We start from the raw sequence: 7348 nt of genomic DNA on the forward strand, positions 1-7348 counted from the left end.
ATTTTCCTAAAGAACCCAACTCAAAGGAAATCTAAGCACCATAAAGAAACATGTGGTTGAAATACCTTTAAAACAGAGTGTATTCATAAAAATGAATAACAAATTTGAAAAAAGGTCGACAGCATTGTATTTCTAAACTATAGTTAATATGATTTGATTTACTGATCTAAAATTAAATTTTATAATGTATGAATAACGCGTATTTTTTCGTGTTATAACGTCTGCAGAATCCCGAGGGATTGGTTGGTGCGCCAGCCCGTAGGGCGAGGGTACTAACGTATCCCAAGGGATTGTGAAGATGTTATAACATGGAAATAACATGCGCTAACGCTATTCTAGCAAAAATCGCGAAAAAAAAAGGAATAAATGAATACATTATCCCTCAACGTCATCAAATTTCCATGAAATGCGCGGGAATATCCGAATTGTTGTTTCACTTTGACGTCATTTCCATTTGAATTCTCCGTTTTGGGGCCGTAATACGTTTACGCTCTGTCACGGAACGCGCATATATAAAAAGGTGTTATAACAGCACGTGAGCGCGAGAATCTCTCTGTTAACACACGTTTTCTCTCCTGTTAAAACACCCCCAAACAGTGACAAGAACAGAGGTTTTATGCTAGAATAAAATTCTTAATTCATTTTTTATATGGATCAAAAATACATTTTATTAAGTTAATAAGTCCTTCAAAGGTTTCTCAAAAGGAGGTGTCTAGTCAATCCTCTAGGGGTTTCTATAGGCATCCGGCAATCAATTTTTTTTATGAATTAAGTATTTTTCAATGACAGTATTATATTACAACCTGAAGTTACCAGTATTGGTGATGATAAGGATTCAGCTATTGTGTGTTTGTCTAAATTTAGTTCAAATGAATTTATTTTGATACAGTTTTACTTGTCCATCCTCAATTTTAAGAGATCCAACTTATTTGAAACTAGTTTTTATCATGAAACCAGAGTATTTTAATAACATAACCCCCATAAACAGCATATCTAAATGTCCTCACCAGAATCAGTGTACATGGTTAGGTGATATTAAAATGTAGAAATGTATGTCCAAAAATTAAAGATATCAAAAAAGTAGTATGTTTTGATCATTTAAATGAATATATTTACAGTTATTTGCATCAAGTAAGGTTAATCCTAGCACAGGCAGTATAAACCACCACGCAGTTTCACCGCCCTTTGCATGCAGCAGTATAAGGTGCGAATGATTCTTCTTCTTTTTCTCGTTCGCGGCTACACTGTCAGACCAGTAGCCTCGATGAAACTTGTGGTTTGCCGCAGATCCTCAATGCCTCCATACAGTTTCTGGTGGACTGAGGTATCTATCGGCCAAGTCGCAGGTCGCTCCGGGTCATGCTTTTTACATCTCTGAAGTATATGCTCCGCCGTCTGATCTTCCTCACCACATGGACAAGTTGGCGATGATGTCAGTCTGTATTTCTTGGACATGTGATCATTGAGCTTGTTGTGCCCTGAGCAAAGCCTGACCAGCATCACCTGTTCAGACCGATCAAGGAGATGAAAAGCATCCTCCTCCATCCTTGGTCTCGTTAGTGCCTTAATGATGATGACTTTCTCCTTGTAATTCACAGGTTTTGTTGGTTGTTCTGACTGAGCTCCTAGCTTAGCCAGTTTGTCTGCCTCTTCATTGCCTGCAAGTCCACAATGGGATGGAATCCACTGAAGTGCTACTTTGCAAGTTATACTCAGGCTCTGCATTCTCCTGGCTAGCTGCGGAGCTTTATTGTTCATCAGAGCTTCCATGACAGACAGTGAATCTGTGAGAAAGACGACTGAGGAATTTTCTTCTGCCGAGTCTTCAACCATTGAGACGGCCTTATTGAGTGCTTCAGTCTCTTCTTTGTAATTGCTGCTGTGATTTCCTGTGGCTGCATGTAGTGTTTCTCTCTTGTCAGATGGGTATTGAACGAAAACTCCTGCTCCACCATCTTTGACGGCGCATGTGGCTGATCCGTCTGTATAGACATGAGTCCATGATTCCGGAGGATAGTCTTCATTGATCATAGCAAGTGTGAGGCTCTTCCGAATACCTTCATCCTCTTGCTTCCCACGGTCAAGACGAGAAACAGCAAGTCTCACAGTCATTCGCTAGTGGGTTTATTATGGCTTCACTACCTAGGGGAGTCGTTGTTATGTTCAGCTCAGTTTTGAACTCCCGGTCGAGTTTCTTTGCCTCTGTCAGGATACTGGTTATATGACCCAGGGAAGTGCCTACGCCTTTAGTATCTTGAAAAATGGTTTGGGTCCAATCGCTAAGGTGACTATGTCTTAGACTAGCTGACAAACGATGTAGAATGTCCTTGTTAAAACGTAGAGCTGGTGAGACCAAATATCTCATATATAAAATTTTCCTGTGGCTAACTTGCCTCAATGATTCGTGTACCAATGATGCGTAAATGATTTCTTATTATGAGCTAGACAATTTCAGGGATCAGACAAATCACTAAATGTTTCAAACTAACAATCTTCAATTTAAAATGATTAGCTCAAACTCCTATAGGCTGGAGACCCTATACTTGACTGGTCTTTTTGTTGAAGTTCCTGTCAGACAATATCTTTGACTCAACAACATACAAGTCCTATCGCATAGATGCTCGGCCTCTGTCCTCTCAAACTCTATATGATTGCCCTGAATCCTGGATGCTCAGCGCCTATATGCTATCATATGTAGCATTCAACTACCATAGGTATATCCCCGATGCCTTGGCTGTACTTCGCCAATAACGCTGAACCGTCTATAAGCTGGAACTCTCCTACTATCTCAGTAGATTACTAAACTCTGGTCTCTATCTCAGCTTCCCGATGCTCAGCCTATATTTGCTATCGTCTATAGCATTCAACTACCCTTAAGGTAAAACTCCTATGCGCTGGCCCTATAGCTCGAAACCTAGTTGAAATTCTGCAACTCTTCTTTAGTCTATAAACTTCCAAAGTCTAGTTTTTAATAATTTATCCGCCCTGACAGGGTAACTGCAATAGTTTCCTTATCAAGGTACTGGGATAAATTATTAGTTGAATTCTCGATGTGTCTTCTTCGATCGCTGGATACCGAATGCCTAGTCTGTTACACTGATCTGTCTTATCGAATACAGAGTCAGTTACAAGCCGATTAAAAACGTACAGATTTCTGTACGAATACCATAATCCACCGCGCGAATGCTAATTTAAAAATAGTCAGGCTTTCCCAAAGAGAAATGTTTAGCTCGGGTTAAACCTTGGTATTGAATGCATATAGTACATGTACATTGTCTTATTAATGTTGAAAGGATTGTTCAATCACATAACACAAAAAGTTAAACCTACAACTATGAAGGTTTAAACAATACACATTGCAATAAGTGCTTCCAGTCAGCTATTTTGTCATATTGTAGAATAGGTATAGAAATCTAATCTACTGGTAACTTCTATAAAATCACTCTTTGTACACAGATCTTCATTTATAATGATTGTAAATCTAGGTATATAATTGAATCTTTGTGCTGCAAATACTTCATAAATAATGACTTTCCATAATCCGCCTGTCCTAAATTATATATGTGACTCCATCATTATTTTTCTCAACACATTCAACTTTTGGTTAATGATACGTGAATGTGTTTACTTCTCCTTATATTATTATTTTTTAATTTTTAAAGAAATTCTAATGTTTTGTAAATTCCATCTACGCGACAAAAAGATCTACAATAAAGGAAGCTTGCGTGACGTTTACTCGAACTATACACTCAGCAATCCAGCGATTGATCTTTCAATCTAATTTTTATACCTGCGCGTCATAGTTCTTGGGTGATAAATATTCGTTAATATGTGTATCTTCAACGCTGGAGATCTAACCGAATGCCCTCTCTGTCATCCATCTACCTATTTATACCCCAGCAGACGTGCTATTTTTAGAACTTGTTTCTGATTGGTCCAAATTTAAACATAACGTTTTACAACGAGTACTTGTGTCATGGTATAGAACTTGAATATTTAAACGGGGAGAAAATGTGTAGGCGGCCGGGTAGCTCAGTCGGTAGAGCATCGGAACGATATTCCGAGGCCCCGGGTTCGAGTCCCGGTCTGGCTGCACATTTTTCTCACCCTGTGACACTTGCTCTATCAAAAATCTGGTTCCCTTTAACTTTTGTTTATGACATAATGTGCGAAGCTGGGACCCAGCCATCCATATAATGAACCCAAATCAGCCACAAATGACCCAAATTTTATTATTTACAGCAATTCAACCATAATTATAGCAATGACAACATGAAAAGGGAGTCAAGCACTATCTGTGCTTATTTGTTACGTTATCAATATAAATATACAAATTATTCTGACAGCCTCATGAACGAAGCTGCTTCGTTTGAGCCGATTTTCGGTGTAGCCATCTAGCTTGGCTTTCATGGGATGGTTTTGAAAAGACCTGAACTTCTCTGCTTAAAGCAGGACCTTTGCATGTTTCCTGTATTGTAACGGCTGTGTGCCTGTTAGCTTCTCCATGAAGGAGATTGGTGTAGACTTTGTAGCACCTGTCATGATCCTCAATGCTTGGTTCTGAACTTTGTCTGGAGCCTGTTGGTTAGTTTTGGCAGTAGTGGACCAGGCAGTTGAGCTATACTCTAAATGTGGTCTCATTTTCCCTGATATACTGTCTTGAGTATTTGCTCATTTGCTCCCCACGTTGTTTCAGCAAGTTTGCGCATCATGGCAAGCTTCCCTTCTGTTCGACTAATGTGGGGCTTCCAGGTTAGCCGTTGTCAAAGGTCACTCCAAGGTATTTTGCCTCGTCTGCTTCAGTCAGCGAAGTATTTCCCATCTTGATTTTACCCGCTCTCTGCTTTGACGACAGGGAGAATAGTGTAGTGGACGATTTCTCTGTACTGATCGATACACACCAATCTTCAGCCCAAGCTGAAAGCTTGTTGATGGCTTCTTACATCCTGTATGTGGCTGTAGTGGCATGTTCCTCCTTACACCATAACCCCAGGTCGTCAGCGTAGCGTGCAGCCTTAACTCCTTTCGGTAGTTCAGGCACCAGATCATTGACGAAAAGCAGAAAGAGTGTAGGGGATGAGACTCCGCCTTGTGGGACACCATGACGCAACAGGAACTTCCTACTGCTGGCATGTTCTAAACTGACTCTCCTGTTGTAGAGGTAGGACTTAATCCACCTCAGCATGTGACCTCCTACTCCAGTCCTCATCAGTTTGACGAGGAGTCCATCAGTCCAGACTTTGTCAAACGCTCTCTGCAGATCAATCCATGCTGTAAGCACGACATTCTGCTCTCTCCTCTATCTCTTGAGATAGATAAGTGGTCTTGTCCTCAGTGAAGCGGAATTGTCTGAAGCCAGCTTGTTGCGTTGCAAATAGGTTGTTAGTCTCCATGTACCACTTCAGGCGTGCATTCACAATCCTCTCCATGGTCTTTCCAACACAAATGGTTATGCTGATCGGGCGATAGCTTGCAGCCTTCTTTGGATCCTTCCCTTTCTTGTGGATGGGGATCATGACTGCGTCTTTCTATATCTGTGGAAGAGGTCCTTGTGTCCAGCTGTAGTTGTAAATTTCCAGGAGTCTGCAAATTGCTGCAGTGCCTAGATGGGTCAGCATTTCATTTGTGACTCCATCTGGTCCAGGAGACTTCTTTGTCTTCAACTGCCTAAGAGCTGCCTGTATCTCATGCAGTTTAAGACTCTGCTTCATGCATTCTGGTGTCACTTGGCTTGTCTGCCTTTCCCTTTTTTCTCTTCGGGCTTCCCTTTGCCGTTCCCTGTTGATGGGGATGTTGGAAATGTCAAATTTGTAACAAAATGTCAAATTTTTATATAACTTGGTTTTGAATATAATTATAATAAATTAAAACAAGGAACTGCGTTCAATAAACGCTTGATGCCCCCGGTGGCATCCTTGTCGATAGATTTTCCAAAACGAGGTCAAGGTCAAGGTCAAACTGAGGTCAGGTGATGTTTGAAGATGAGGAATGGTCACAGGTTACATCTGTATTAGTATCAATTCATTCTTGTCAGCGGTATTGATGCTAAACGAAACGGTCCCATTTGGTTAACCGAGAGATGGCCCATACAAAGCAACCTAAGTCCAAAACGAAGTCAAGGTCAAGGTTAAACTAAGGTCAGGTGATGTCTGAAGATGAGGAATGGTCACAGGTTACATCTGCATTAGTATCAAGTCATTCTAGTAAGGGGTATTGATGCTAGACGAAACGGTCCCATTTGGTTAAACTCATACGGACGGACGAACGGACAGACGGACGAACGAATGGACGGACAGGACTATCACTATATGCCTCCCGCATCAGTAGATGCCGGGAGCATAAAAATATACTTGAATCGCGTATTCTATTTATGTGTCAATACGTTTTATGGGCTTTTAATAATATTTAAAACTCTGTCATCTGCATTTGGTCATATTCCGAATTTCTCCACCACCGAATCCCGCACGTGGTGTTATGTGCTAAGAATGACCCATTGTGTTAATTGACAGTGTAGTTTTAATTACTTTGAATTGAAACAGCAGTTTTACCATAAAGTTGAACAATAAATGTTTGACAGTAAAGACGAAAAGCTTTCATCTATCGCTTGTGATAATAATATTGAGCAAATACCATATAAGTCTGGATGGTGGTAGAGGATTTATTGCTTGCCATGGATATCTCCGTTCTGACGTCAGATTTGATTATCGTTCCATACTTGACGGACCAGATCCACCTCATGCTGTATTATTTTTGTGAAGCAAAACCTTACATATTTTCTGAAAAACACAAACACGCACACACACAATCACAGAAATGCATATCATATATTCCATAGATAAAATGTTGAGTCTTCCTGAAACCCCATGAACCAAAAGAAAACAAGTAATAATGACGATCCGTTTGTTTTAATTTTAGTAGTCCGTCTTGCGGTAACTGAATTCTGAAGTTGGTCACAATTAGAGTTCGCATTAATAAGCTAGGCCTACTGTCTTCTAACTGCGCGCTTCTGTCGATATATTGAATATTAATATTAGACATTATGCTGTTTTCGGATTGGGTGTTCCTTTCGTTGCCACAAAGGACAATTTTATAACAAGCCATATTACGTCTGTTCTATATATCTACGTTCAAATAAATACATTTTGTCAATATGTCAGTAGGGAGTCAGTGGTGCAGTGGTTAGCAGGTTGAACTACAACGCCAGAGGTCCGGGTATGATTCACGGTCGCGGCTGATATCCTGACTAGTGTTCAGTGCTGGGTGATTTACTTAAATTGGTACTGTTTCCAGCAGTATCGGCCTAGACTGACTGTCGGGGAGGTAAATATGACGCTTGCCGACGGGCTCG

General features: G+C 40.5%; 1 non-coding gene across 1 annotated transcript; it reads left to right on the plus strand.

The window, feature by feature from the left end:
- The first annotated feature begins 4021 nt into the window (after window positions 1-4021).
- On the plus strand, window positions 4022-4093 carry Trnat-ggu (transfer RNA threonine (anticodon GGU)). Its single transcript has one exon. It is a non-coding gene; the product is annotated as a tRNA-Ile (tRNA).
- The last annotated feature ends 3255 nt before the right edge of the window (window positions 4094-7348 follow it).

This window comes from Mercenaria mercenaria, chromosome 12, assembly GCF_021730395.1.
Source record: "Mercenaria mercenaria strain notata chromosome 12, MADL_Memer_1, whole genome shotgun sequence".
Classification (NCBI taxonomy): Eukaryota; Metazoa; Mollusca; class Bivalvia; order Venerida; family Veneridae; genus Mercenaria; species Mercenaria mercenaria.